Below are 15,397 nucleotides of genomic sequence, written 5' to 3'. Positions count from 1 at the left end.
ACCACTGCATTCCCCCCTCGGCAGCTCACGATGTGACACGATTAGAAGAGAAAACTAAGGAAAAGACCACAGAAACAGCATTGGGGATGGTTGTCAAGCGAAAACAATCTGATGTTGCAGGTCTCCTATAACTTGTTTGACTATTGTACTCTTGGCCTGAATCACCACAATACAACATTTACTTTAAGGACTACCCTACTTAAAGATATCTCCAATGTGTTTGAAATTAAAATTTTTGTTCTTCATAAATTCCTTGGCAGAACAAAATAAAAAAAAAAAATTAAATTAAAAAGAAAACACTTAATGGAACGAACCCTACCTTTTTCTAAAGAATAGACCACCCAGTGTTTTCCTATTTGTTCATAACCGAAAATATGCAGGTCAATCGTTAAATGAGAGTGGAATTTAAATGAGGGAAGAATCAATAAGGATGGAGTTTGGGAGTGGATAGTGCCCTATCAAGATGAATAGGACTTTGGTGGGAGGCCAAGAGCAAAAAAAAAAAAAAAAAAAGCATGGGGAGTGGGTATCTTAGAGGATATCTATTACCAAATCAAAACAAGACTTGTTCACTAGACTAACAAAGAAGCTAACTTGCTGACACCTGATATGACAAGAAAGTACATGCACTATACCACGGCCACCGAGATATAGAATGCTTGTTAACTGAAAAATGCCTGCAGGCAATGTAGGTAAGATTTGTCAGACTGTCACTGTCGATAATATATGAGGGCATTTTTAAAAAGAGCATTAAAACATGTTAAAAAAGAAAAGAAAGGAACCCAATTCGATTAATAATGAAACTGAACTTTATTCAATATAAAATATAAATATTATCTATGTAAAATTATGTAATTTTAAATCAATATACAATCTAATACTGATAAAACTGAATTAGGAATTTAGGGAACAAACAATTAAAGAAACATATTCAACACAAACAATTCTTCGTCTTCAGGACAAGATCAGTGTAGTATCTGTTCTGGTGCTGCAATTCACCTTTTCTGTCCTCGGTCGGTGGAGGAGAAATCCTTCATGACTGAGACAATTTTTATTTTTGTTCTTATCCAGTGTGCCCTTTATTGGGGAGCTGGATTTTCCTCACAAGATTATATATATATATATATATATATATATATATATATATATATATATATATATATATAACTATTGCTTTTAATACAGAAATTATATTTAAAGTTTTGGTTTTCTGTTCTATGTCCATTTTTTCCCATGTTTTTCATCAAATTGTGTTGTGTATTTTCATCAGGTTAGGAATCCTATACTCCACTATAGACTTCATTTTCATATCAGTGCAGAATACATGAATATGAAAATGAAGTTCACATAACTAAAGAAATAATCTTACCATGATGTGAACATTGGTTAAAAACTAAGAAAATATAGTAAACATCTACGATATTAAATCAGGGTGGTGATGAATTTGGGAGGAGACATCATTATTATTATTATTATTATTATTATTATTTCACTCACTAAGAGTTGTCTCACAGGCCATCATCAGTGATTGCTCACTGGCAGTAACCTGTGGTGTTCCCTGGAGACCATGTGACAACAAGTCTCTCCAGATTTCCAGTGTTCTCCACCTCTTAGCTACTTGTGCAGATGATTGCACGTTGTCGCAACAACCGTTTGCCATTGATTTCTCGTTGGCATCAACCATTGGTGTTTTCTGGGGTTTGGTTGACAAAATGCTTCCCCAAGGTACCAGATTTGAACTGCACACTTTCAGTAGAGATCTAATTAGTATTCTCCCACTTCAGTCTTTCCATCCTCTCTGACTTTCATAACTAGTTGGTGTGGTGCCAGTCGATGTCATCTACACCAGTTTTAAAAAATATTTTTTATTGCTATAATAATAATAATAATAATAATAATAATAATAATGGCGCTTGTGCAGTATACTCACAATGCTATATTTAAAATAGTACTTCCAAGTGTAATTACATTTTTATGGTATTTTTTTCATTAAATTGTTAGGTGAAAGTGCAGAATAGTTAGAAAGCCTCTCCCCCATTAAGAATGGCTTTCTAAATAAGACGTTATTATTTCAGCACAGTGCGCACAACATCTATTTATAAGATAAAAGACAAGAAAATATGTTGACTAAAATATAATGTACTCTTTACTTTTAGTTCATATCAAAACTTTAAAATAAAACTGATTAGTTAATGAATTTTTAAGATGAATTTGTGATCGTATGTCTCGGGAGAGAAAAGAGAATTTCCATTTCATTTCCTATTTCAGTCATGGACATTATTTACAGTTAAAATGTTATAAAACAAATAAACAAAACTTTAAATTTTAAATATATTTAAAAAAAAATAAATTACGCCTGGTGTGGAAATTATCTTCCTCCATCTTTCTTTCCTTTTTCTTTCCTTCTTTCTGCTGCTCTGTTCTTCCTTCCTTTCTTCTTAACCCCTTTCCTACCCCCTTCCCTAGCTTCCCCCTTTTTTATGTCACCTGACTCCCTTATGCCCGTTGATTGGATGAGACGTTTTCGTGCTAAATTGACGCATGTGTGTGATATTTTGAGTTAAGTGGTCAGTTGTGAACAAGGCTTCGAGGAGACCAGAACTGTCAAAGGTATTCCCTGTCGGTCTCGGATAAAAAGGGTACGCCTGGAATTTACTAAGGCGTTGAACAACTCTGTCTTGACGAGACATTAAAGTTGTTGAAAAGAAGAACCTAGTTTTCTAAGACACTTGAAAACTAATACTATTATCGAGAAAAGATAATAGAAGTTGTTGAAAAGAAGAACCTAGTTTTCTAAGACACTTGAAAACTAATACTATTATCGAGAAAAGATAATAGAAGTTTTGAACAGAAGAACCTAGTTTTCTAAGACACTTGAAAACTAATACTATTATCGAGAAAAGATAATAGAAGTTTTGAACAGAAGAACCTAGTTTTCTAAGACACTTGAAAACTAATACTATTATCGAGAAAAGATAATAGAAGTTTTGAACAGAAAATTCGCCGCAGGGAAGTTTTCGAAGATACCAGAAAACACCAGAATATTCAGCCTTAAGAAATTTCGACCTTGCTGAAAGGACTACGAAAAACGAATTTCCAGGAAAAAGAAAAAAAAAAAGGGAACTTTTAAACAACACAAACTCAAAAAATAAAACCCACAAGGAACGAACTTTCTAAATGTTCCATTCGTAAAAGGGCGCCCAGAAGCTTCCAGTAAGTGCTCCCCTCCTTTCCCCCCCTTCTTCCTCCTTCTCTATCTCTCTTTCCTTCTGTTTCCCTTCACTCTCTCCCCCGTTTTGGTTACTACTACAAGGACTCTTGTAAGCCAGATGGACATTTTTGGCAGCCCATAGAGGTCACTACTTTTTCTTTAGATATCTTTGTTAATAAATTCTATTTCTCCTATTTTTCTCTTTTTGTTTGTAATTTTTTCCTTCAGTTTCAGAGTTAGTAGTAACGATTAATTGTTTAAGAAGAATTAACTTCCACGGGAAAAAGTGGATAATAAAATTTCTTCACTCGTGCTAAAATATTGAATTCAGCGATCGTTTTAGTTAAAAAAAAACAACAACAAAAACAAAAAAAAACTGTTGTGAAAAATGCTTCTAACTTTAAAATATTTGAAAATACTCAATGAAAAGTTTTATTTATTATTAAAAGAACGGACTGAAAAATGTTTTCATATAAAAATTGTTTGTTTTGCAGTTTAAAAAAAGAAATAAAATAAAATATTCGACTTTTTTCGATAGACATATAAGAAAAGTTGAAAAACAAGTTCACTTACTGTTATATTTTGTTAGATTAAAATTATCCCAATGTGCAATTATTATAATTGCAATTATGTAATTATCCAAATGGAGAATTGTTCTTTCTCTTTAAGAGAAGAAAATACATGCACGTTTGGATTACCTTCATAAAATTATCACAGCCATTCTCTAAGTTTTTGAATTCTGACAAATTTAATCTCTTTCTATCACATCTTATCTTGACCTTAAGCTACTGCTTGAAGAAAGGAATCAAGGTAATGTATCTTTAGCCATAGCTATTGGTGGTTGAAAAGGTTTCTTGTACTTATTAAAAGAAGTAAGCTTAGTTTTGGCAGCATTAAATGTTACCATCTATTTTTGACCCCATTCCACTACAGACCAGAGGGCTTCCTCTAGGGTTTCGACTATTGCCTTGGATATGTGTCCATTTGTTTTCCCTTTGTGCCTGTTATAGAGCGTGGTGTGATCAGCAAATATACCGATCTCAGAGACTATTTGATCAGGGAGGTCATTCATGAATATCAGGAATAATAAAGATCCAAGGATCGATCAGTATTTATATTATATTGTTTAGATGTACACCCATCGAGGACAACCTGGATTATTCTCTTATTTAAGAAGGATTTAATTATGTTGAGTATTCGTCCAGTCGAGCCAAAATCAATTCATGGTGCATTTGTGCAAGTGGCCTGACCAGTAGAATATATAACACAATATGAAGCTTGTGTCACCCCATCTAAGTAGCATCCCATCGAAATTTAGTTAAGAAAGCATGCTATTAGTTCATGTTTGTATCTCCTACCCAGGTGATTGACACAAAATTTGCCAACAAGAACACATCTAGCCATCTAGCTAAACACCTTTGATCCTCTAGTTTGTCACAACCTTGTTTATCTTTGGATCAAGGATGGGATTCCAATCTTCCATTAAAATTAGGTACTTTGGAACAAATGTTAATTACAAGTGTTAATTTCAATGCCCTATATAGTGAAAACATATTACACTTTGATCCTAGCCTGGAAAAATGCCTGAATGTTAGGAAAACGGCAAGTTAGAGGCTTATGACTAGAATGCTGTTTTAGAAAATTAATGGTTTTAATATTTCATCACACACGCAGGTAATGGAGATTTGGTGTTTCTAACTGAAACTATGAGGGACATTCCAAAAGTAATGCCTCCTATTTTTATTCCTGCTGAATGGATCAGAGGTGATTGCAAATGACATTGCTATGATGAATGAACTTATGTATTCATGACCTGAAAGTTTCATCTTTCTGTTGCAGGTATCGATGGTGTGAGGCTCTAAGAAAGCAACCTCTGTCATGAACATGTCTCAGAAGTAGAGATGCATCACTGAATTCCTCTATGCAGAAAAAATTGAACCGATCAACATTCAACGGCGTGTGTTAAACGTGTATGAAGCAGTTGATGTCCCCACAGTTGAGAGATGGATCCGTCGATTTCAGAGTGCCGACAGAGATGGGAGTGACAAAGTGCACTCTGGACTTTTACAACCGAAACATTGTTCATTGCTGGCAAAAAAGTGCATTGAGAATGGTGGTGACTATGTAGAAAAATAAATTTTGAAGCAGAAAAGATCACTCGTTTTAATGGTACCACTCCCGTTTTCATAGCTCTTTAATGTTTTAGTTTTTGAGTTAAAAAAATAGGAGGCCTTATTTTTGCAATGACCAGCATATGTCATTGAGGAAGCACAAGTGCAACAAGTTCATCTGGGCACATGCACAGGGATGTAACATTTTAAGTGATGGGACAGCAGGTGAAGGGTGGTAGACTGGGTGTGGGACCCAGTAGGTTAGAGACTCTTTTTTGAATCGTATCTAAAAGAGAGAGAGAGAGAGAGAGAGAGAGAGAGAGAGAGAGAGTAGTGGTTGCATGCATGGGTGAATAGTGGCTTTGTAAAGATATGGGATAGTGATAAGTTTTCTAGTCCAGTAAAGGGAGCACACTTTATTTGCAGTAAACTTGGCAGTACCTTATATATATGTGTTTTTATTCACATTATCTGTGCATGTTAAGCCGATGAATATAAATGTTGGACTCAGAGATTGGTAAACAGTATGGGCCTATTAGATTAGAGGCTTTTTTGATCCCTATCTAAGAGAGAGAGACCATTTATGGGTGAATGGTGGCTTTGTAGAGATATAAGATACAAACAAGGTTTCTAACTCAGTAGAGAGAGCCCACCTTTTTTGCAGTAGACTTAGCAGTACCTTACACGTATATGTTTTCATATTATTTGTGAATGTGAAGCCAAAGAATTTAAATGTTGGACTCTCAGCAAACACCTACTGTTATGTTTACTTCAATTTCCTCTGTAGGCCAGCGTTATTGTTAATTTAATCTATGACACTTCTGTTCCTTAAAAAATTCAGAAAATTTAAAAGAGAATTAGGATTGTCTTTGTTGTGGTATCAATACTTTTGTGGATTATTTTATAGTGACTAACAATATCTATTAAAGGCAAACTATAATTGTCCTGAACTGTAAGGATGGGCAAAATAAGTAATTCACATCTTTTTCCAAACAATGTTAACATGTCAGATCATGTCTCTTGTATCTCCGCCATCTTGGATTTTTATTTTGTCTGTCAGTTTTTATGGAAATCAATGATTTTAGAATGATTCAATGTAAAAACTACACCCATAGTAAACAATTTGTTGCATACGATAAATTGAACACAAGTTGCTATTGTAACCCATAGCTGGGGGTAAATTCTGGGCCAATACCTTTCCTATCGGTATTAGTGCATTAATGATCTTTCCATTTTGAAAGCATGATGACTGATAACTTCACAAAATGAATGCTAACCATTAGTGATGGGACGATTCCAATATTTTTCTCCGATTCTATACAATTACCGATTCTATACTAAATTCCCTATTCTGATTCTTTATAAATTTCTAAATATTTAACAATAGTCGTTATTCTTATTTTTCTGATCCCCAATTAATCATCCCAACTGTATTAACCATACTGCACTATGTAACCATGTTAAAAAATACTTAACACCTTTTTTTTTAATTAAAGATATATGGACACATCATTCAATAAGTCCTGGGTTTGACATATAGATGGTACCATTAGTAAAAAATCCATACGATTTTTATAAAATACTAACCTTCAGGCGACATGTATGAAACTTTTTGCTCAATCAGATTATTAGTTTAAAAATTAGTTATTTAAGTGAAGCTACTGTTAAAGATTTTCAAAACAATGGAAAAATCCGATTTTTGTGCAGTGATAAAGCATTGCTTTTTGCTGGGGAAAATACTATTCAAGTAAAGAATTGGCTTAACCAGTGTTATTCAGACTCTGGTCTATCAGAAATCTACGACTCCAAAAAGTATCTCATCCCTGATGCAATCCTCTATCTGCATAAGTACCAGATACATCCTAAAATGTCTCTTGTATCTCAGCCATCTTCAATTTTTATTTTGTTTGTCAGTTTTCATGCAAATCAATCATTTTAGAGTTATTCAATGTTAAAACAACACCCATAGTAAACAATTTATTGTATACCGTTAACTGAACACAATTTGCTATTGTAACTCGTAGCTGAGGGTAAATTTTTAGGCTTTTCCCAGTATTGATGCATTAATTGGTCTTTTTTTAATGTAATGATTGATAAGTTCGCAAAATGGGTGCTAACCATATTGCGATATGTAACTATATGAAAAATACTGAAAACTTTTTTGATTAAAGATGTCTGAAGACATCACTCAATATGTCCCGGTCCTTGCATACAGATGGTGCCACTAATAAAATACCCATATGATTTTTGTAAAGTACTAACCTTCAGACTGCATGTATCACAATTTGAACCCAATCATATTATTAGTTCACAAATTAGAGTTATTTCAGTGAAGCTACTGTCTCAAATTTTCTTAATAATGGAAAAATTTGAATTTCGTGAGTGTATTGTAATGTGACTAAAAAGAAAATACTTGACAAAAAAGAAAATAGAGCCCCAGTGCCCTCTTGGTGTGACTAGTCCCGAGAAATTCAACCCCTAGGCCAAGCTAATTGTCATAATACCTACGGGCACTGATTAACATTACCAAGTATACCAACTAATAATTTTAAGGGGGCCAGTGTGTGTGTGTGTGTGTGTGTGTGTGTGTGTGTGTGTGTGTGTGTGTTTGGCTAGACAATAAAATTTTGCAATATTCATGTGAAAATAACAAGTAATAATTGTTGGTTAAAGATATTTCCGGGCAAGAGGGAAGGTGTTGATTCGCTTTGGAAATTTAATTGTGTGTGTGTTTGGGAGTTACATAATAAATTTAAATGCACTGACCAGTGAAAATGACAAATAAATAGTTGTTTAGATCTAAGATTTAATTCTGTGCAGAGTTGAAGCCAGTTCATTTATGATTTGATCGCTGAGTAATAAAAGTGAACGCACTGACAGGGTGAGCGTGCCTTTGATGATTGGTTGTTTTGATTGGCTATTATTTTTTTAAATTATTATTAAAAGGTTTGCCCTTGTGCAAAAAGGGGGAATTCCATTTCAATTGAGAATAAAAAGAAAATGTCAACTCGGAGAGAGTTGACCATTTGATCGTGGTGGTCATGGGGTTAGTTTCTTTGGAGTTTGAATGAAAGAATTACTTTTAAATTATTGTTAAATGTCATTTTGATTGATGATAAGAAAAATCCTCAAAACAGGAGAGTTAAGCTGTTGACTCCAGCTAAAATTCAGGACATGCTGTTATCACATGCCATTGGGAAAACTTAAATTGCCTCAGCTAATCTGGCATGTTAGATTGACTAATCCACTTTTACATCAGTCGATGTGGCACACATTGATTGGATGATTGAAAGGAAAGATCACACATGTGTCCAATCACATTTTTGGGATAAACAGCAGTGCAGAGTTGTTTTCTAGCAGTCAGTTTGGAGAGAGTCACTCCATTAGTCAGCTGTCAGAGAGTATTCCAGCAGTTCAGAGAGAGGTAGTCAGGTCCAGACTCCTGCAAAATAGCAGCTTCTGTCATAATTCCATCACAGCATCTGTAAAATCTCTTGGAATAAAGGAAAACCAGATAAAGGAACAGTATGTCAAGATCAAAATGGCAAGGCATCCCTCCCCTGACATTTGAAAAAAAAAGTGAAAAGCAAATTAAGTTAGAGAGAAGGAAAAATAAAAAGAGAAAAAAAAACAAAAAACAATGGCGCCTGTCACTGAAGTTTGTTGATGATAACATTGGTACACACAAAATTTTTGTTTGTTTTATATTATTTGGATTCGTCAGATTACTGGTAAATAAATAATACGAATAACCAATCCTCATCTCAAAAATTAAGAAACGTCATATCAATTTGTGTTTTTTTGTCAACTATATTCTTTTTAGTCTCGTTCTTTTTAATTGCATATTGTATCAATTATTGATTTTGATTTGAATAAAATGTTAGAAATACAAACCACAGCTTGCGTCCTTTGCTACATTAGCAAGTGTAGTTTCCGTTGCTTTATTTCTGATTGACATCATATCGGCCTTTTGAGTGAACCCATTGCATTTTCATAACGAGAACGTTCAGGAACCACTAGAACTTTTCTTTTGTCCTATTTGTATTTTATTTATAACATTGCGCGGTTGGCTGTCAGTTTAGGATCACAGCTCCGTCACTTATTGGAGCAGCAACCAGGCACTTGCCAAGCAGAGCAGAATTATAGTATATAGCATTGTTTTCTGATTGGAAAAAAATGCTTCAAGCAAAATGACTGCTTGATAAGTTTTATTTGGCTTCTGTTTCATCAAAAACAATGGTTAAGACGTGGTGCTGTGGTATTCAGTTGTACAAGCGAAATGCGTTAAATGCTCTGGTTATCCAATTCCAGCAGTTATACCAGAAACATAAAAACGTTCACAAATTCATTTTGGTCAATAGTAAATTGATGCTGTATAAGGTAACAGAAGTTGAAGATATCAGTGGGCAGTGTATTCATAATTTTGTATCTGCTGTGTTCAAAGTGGATACAAAAACAATGTATGGACGATTCAGAGTGTTGTTTGCTACTGTTTCAAAAATGTTTTTACATCAATATGTGACAATGGATGAAACATGAATCTATCATATCACTCCAGAGTAAACTGATAATCAACTAAGTAGACAACTGCAGGGGAAATTCCTCCAGAGTTACCAAAGAGAAAAACATCAGCAGGCAAGCTTTTGGCCTCTATATTTTGTTCATCGATTACCTTGAAAAAGGATTTAGATTTGTTAGAGAGATAGACATGAAGCAACACCAGAATAAAGAGTTGCATTATTAGCATAGATGCTAATCTTTTGAATAACATTCTTAGGAAGATCGTTGATACAGAAAATAAACAGTATGTGGCCTAGAATAGTGCTCTGAGGAACATCACAACTGACAAGAAAAGAGAATGAGGAGGCACGATACAGAGTTACCCATAAGCTTCGATCAGAAACAAAGAATACACTACAGCAATGGATAGATGTGCACGTTCTTTGAAGATCATGCTAGAAAAGATTCTCATTCTGAACTTTTCACGCACGCGCAAAACAAGATTACAAAATCTTATACTAGAAAGCACTCTCTGTGTTTGTACCGAAAGTGTATATCTAAGGGGAGATAACTCTAGCTTTACAGCTTAAATCAACCCAAATTATTAATATAATCTTATGATATATGATATATTAATATAGAAATACTAAGAAATAAAGATTTACAAAGTGAATGGTTAATGTCTATGATTTATTTTAATAACTAGCCTGGGTGCCCGGCGTGACCCGGGTTTTTGGAGGTGTTTGTTGAACAAAAAATAAAATGGTAGTAGGCAAGAAGGATTAATCCAGTACTGCAAAGGAGGAATAGAATGTGAAAAAAAAAAAAACATGACTTCTTTGCCGTTGTGTCCATCGGCAAACTGGAAGTGGTGAAGGTTTAAATTAAAGCTAGTCAATCGAAAAGAGGGGATTACTTTCGAAAATATTGGCAAAAAAAGCGAGCCCTCCTTATAGAAAAGTGTCCAGTTGAGGGTGAAGGAATCTATGTTTTTAGCCGATTCTTGATATTTGTTGTCTGAAGGGTCGAGCTTCAAAACGATACTGATCTTGTGAAAATCCGTTGCCTCTGTCGAAAGTTTTAGGCAGATATACATACATTTAAACAAGCGGGTAAGATTTATATTATAGATGAACAATTGTCTTGTGTTATTGATTTCTCATATTAGTGTTAAGTTGTTGGGCAATCAAGAAGTCATGATTATTTTATCATATTTCTCTTAATCTGTCTGTCTGTTTGTCTGCCTGTCCATTCCATTTTTTCTCAAAAACAACTGGAGCGATCTGGTTGAAATTGTGTCTCGATATTGGTTATGATAAGATGCAGTAAACTAAGTATTATGGCATCCGTTAGAAATTAATAGAGATTAGTATTTAAGTTCCACTTTTTTTTGCAAACTACTGAGCCAATCTGGCAAAAATTTTGTATAGACTAAGTTGCAGCAAACTAAGTATTATGGTATCTGTTCCATGCACAGAGATGAATAAGAATTAGCATTTAAGTTCAACTTTTTTCTCTGAAACTACTGGGTCGATTTAGTCGAAATTTTGTAAGAACGTTTATTACTATTAGGTTGCAGCGATTAATAAGGATTAGTATTTTACGAGAAAATGAGTAAAATTTTAACTATATTCAACCATCGATTTGACATAAAGCATCTATTCTAAGTCAATTTTACCCGTTTTTAACAAGCGAAAAATCTAGTATAATAACAGTATAGATACATGCCAAGTTCCAAATATCTCTTTTTTTTTTTACCTACCAAACACTTCTTTCAAAACTTTGTCACATTTTTATAGACCTGTTTCATTATGCAGAAACAATCAATTATTATTAAGCAGAAACAATCAATTATGACCTGTTTCATTATGCAGAAACAATCAATTATGATTATGTTAATATCGTATACTTACCAGAAAAATATAAATTTTTTTAGTTAGAAAAAATATGCATGACAATATGTCAACAAAAGAAATTTAATTGAAAATCCAGCATTGCGTATTTCATAGGAGACCAAACAATATATATATATATATATATATATATATATATATATATATATATATATATATATATATATATATATATAAACTACTTCATTTACTCACATAAAATTAATATACGAAAGTATAGATTTATGCGTGAACTTTAAGTATTTACTTCAAAAGTGCTCAATACGTAGGTAGAGCTAGTTAGTAATTTATAAAATATATATGGCGATTAAGCTACACTGAATATTCGGCGTTTCATCCACTTTAGGATTCGTCAGGCATTCGGCGTTTCATCCACTTTAGGAATCTGTCAGGCTTATGCCTTACGAATCCTAAAGTGGATGAAACGCCGAATATTCAGTGTAGCTTAATCGCCATATATATATATATATATATATATATATATATATATATATATATATATATTGTTCATGTATATTGATATTCATAATATTTGACTAAGTCGATCTATAACAAAATATATCAATTTTATGTCAGGACAACCAAAAGTAAAGAGTTAATAATAAATGAGAGTTCAAGTGAATAAGGAGTTGTTTAGTTTGTAAGAGGAAGTTGAGCAGACATGTTTATTTCAGTTGACACCATGTGAGTCTGCAAGGGGCAATGTGTTTAGTAATTTGTGAATGTTACATGTTGCATCTGATGAAAGTATTTTGCCCAGGAGGCTGGATGTTAGATGTACTCATATCTCTCAGACCCGAAAAAAAAAGAAAAAGAAAAGAAAAATACACGACAGAAAAAGATGTTTGGGTTTTATATATATATTTTTTTTATAAAATATGAAGGTGAATATTATTTTTAATATTTTTACCCCTGTGATTGATTGAGAGAAGCTATTGATTTGAGCATTTGTCTAATTGAGAGAAAATACTTAAAAAACAAAAAAGTTCACTGTTTTTTTTGTTTTGTTTATTAAGTGAGTCAGACTTCTGCATGACGATCGTGCCTCAGAGTTGTCCGGTTTTTTCATTAAATCACGACTATCGTAATAGATGACCGTGATTAAATCCTCTTCGTTGGACACAGCCTTTCCTTAAGCAGATTTTTATCCTGTTAGCATGACTCATCGCTTGCATATGAAAACGGGGAAAGGGTTATGTAGAATAAATGACGACAAACGTCCATTCTTACATTAAAACACAACTTTATTGATTATAGTAAGAATGTAGAAAGAGACGAAATTTAATAGTGAAATGAGTGTAGATATGAGAATTAATTTCCTCAGATGCTTTAGAACGCGGCAGAGAGCAAAAAAAAAAAAAAAAAAAAAAAAAAAAAAACGAAATGGATAAAAACAAGCCTTACCTGATGTGATGAATTTCAGTCTTCTTTGGTAGGGGTTGCGAAAAATATGCCCATTTCTCGCGTCTCTGAGAGTCTAGTAGTTTTTTTTGAAGTGTTAAATTGCTTCTCTTTGGAGAAGCTAATAAAAGGGAGCAGAAACCATTTATTTATGGTATCTGGAAGAATAAAACTCCATTAACGGAGCCAAACTATTTTAGTTCAAGGGAAGGCGATATTCATCTAAAAAAATTCCTATCGCATTAGGAAAAAATTCTTGGGTAAAGGAAAGCATGGTTGACCTTGAAGCAGTCCCTTTTAGGGAGATACTTAATTTAGCATCTTGCCTCTAGCAGTGTGTTTTGCAAAGAAAGCGAAAATGTCTGTAAGTTTTAAAAAACTGCGCACGCAGGAAGTTTTAGAGGTCCAATCAAAAGCCTAAAAAGAAAACATGGCATTCAGCGCCTCAACCAATAAGGCTCGCCTTCTCGTGTACAATTTCCAACAATGAAAAGTTAGGCAGTCCTATGAGAGAAGAAAAGAGTTCATGTATGTGTGTTGGGGTTACTGTTCTACAGTTAGCCATGGCGGATTTTTTTTTTTTCAATCAGTTTTCACCCCAAACAAGGTACAGTGTCACTTTAAAGTAGGGGATACTATTGGGGATATAAGTTTCAGGGGCATTATGGAGGGAGATAAGCAGCAAGATGTTTGTTCACATTACACTTGAACTTCTGCATGTCAGTACAGTTGGGAAAGCAGAATCCTGGAACGGAGTTCCAAAGTCTAGCAGTTCTGAGGAAGAAACTATTGGAGCAAAAGGCTTTCTTACACCTAGGATCTCTACTGTGAAGGGATGGGATTTTAGCTGCTTGTCGGGTTTGTCGAGGGTATTCACGTCGAGTGGGTACAAGTGCTTGTAGTTCATCAGAGCATTCACCATTAAAGTACTTGTAGAACAGGCAGAGGGATGCAACATTTCATCAGTGGGACAGAGGCTGAAGCTTAGAAGACAGTTAAGGAACTATCAGATTGGCGACTCTCTTTTGAACCCTGTCCAGGAGAGAGACAAGTAGCAGATGCACCAGCCCAAATATGACAACAATACTCCATACATGGGCGAATGGTGGCCTTATAGACGTAAGGATACTTTCAGGCATAAATAGTTTTCTAGCACAGTAGAAAGAGCCGACCTTCTTTGCAGCAGCCTTGGCAATGCTCTCAATGTATCTATTCCAGTTCATGTTTCCTGTAAACGTTAGGCTAAGGAGTTTAAAGGAAGTACTTTTGGGTAATGTGTATTTGGCCATTGCTATATGTGTTAGAGAAGGTTTCTTGTAGTTATTGAAGGAAACAAGCTTAGTCTTGGCAGCATTGAATGTGACCATCCATTTTTGTCCCCATTCCACTACAGATTGGAGGTCATCCTCTAGTGTTTCTGCCATTTCTTTAGATATATGTTCATTTGTTTTCCCCACGTGCCTGTTATAGAGTGGTGTCATCAGCAAATACACCCATCTCAGAAACAATTTTATCAGGGAGGTCATTTATGAATATCAGGAATAATAAAAGTCCAAGGATAGAACCTGTAGCAGAGTAGGAACGTGCGTATGGTGGCTATATGCAAATACCAAGTCATGTGTTAAAGGACATCATGGTAAGGAAAAAGAAAAAAGACAATAAAAAAAGAGAGCATGTTAGAGAGGATGACCACGTAAGTGATGTGGGTCACGTCACAGCTGTAATGAGAAGTCATGTATGGCGGGAGAATGAGGAATAAAGGTTTTTTTCTTAGAATCTGAAACATGAGTTGAAGTTCTTTCCTCCTTCTTATTCTTTGTCTCGTTTGCAACTGAGTTTATAACGTGTGGGTCTTAAGTGTCTACATGTTAATGCATATGTAAATGTGTGTACTACATTACACAAAGACCCAGGCAGGTTCTGTTGAGCCCCAAGAGAGAAGTGTGTTGTCAGCCAGAAAGGAATAAGGAGTGTAAAAATATTTCAACCCAACAATCTTTTGTAAGACTGTGAAATATAAGATTAATTAATCTGTGATTTACTTCATCTCATTGTTCGCGCACACACACACACACACACACACACACACACACACACACACACACATATCTATAATATAAAGCTGAACGTCTCTGTGTGTGTCTGGTCACGAATAGGCTCCTATATGGTTGACTATTATAGAAAATTGATCACATATAATGATAGAAGATGTATCAAGACACAGGAATGGGTATGTTTGATCTGGCATAATGATGATTCAT

The 15,397-nt window shown here is 34.4% G+C and overlaps 2 protein-coding genes across 2 annotated transcripts in view; one reads left to right on the top strand and one right to left on the bottom strand.

Annotated features, from left to right (window-relative positions):
• The window catches only part of LOC145288057 (uncharacterized), an 85,181-nt gene extending 70,600 nt beyond the window's left edge, over positions 1-14,581 (bottom strand). Inside the window, exon 1 of the mRNA XM_080136092.1 lies at positions 13,140-14,581. The gene's annotated coding sequence lies outside the window, so the exon portion shown is untranslated. The remainder of the gene's footprint in view (positions 1-13,139) is intronic.
• The window catches only part of LOC145288055 (serpin B10-like), a 60,911-nt gene that overhangs the window by 11,693 nt on the left and 33,821 nt on the right, over positions 1-15,397 (top strand). The window lies entirely within an intron of this gene.

Source organism: Euprymna scolopes, chromosome 11 (genome assembly GCF_053919585.1).
Source record: "Euprymna scolopes isolate OS-2025 chromosome 11, ASM5391958v1, whole genome shotgun sequence".
Classification (NCBI taxonomy): Eukaryota; Metazoa; Mollusca; class Cephalopoda; order Sepiida; family Sepiolidae; genus Euprymna; species Euprymna scolopes.
Note: the sequence above shows the minus strand (reverse complement) of the source record. Positions and strands in the feature narration are given on the sequence as shown.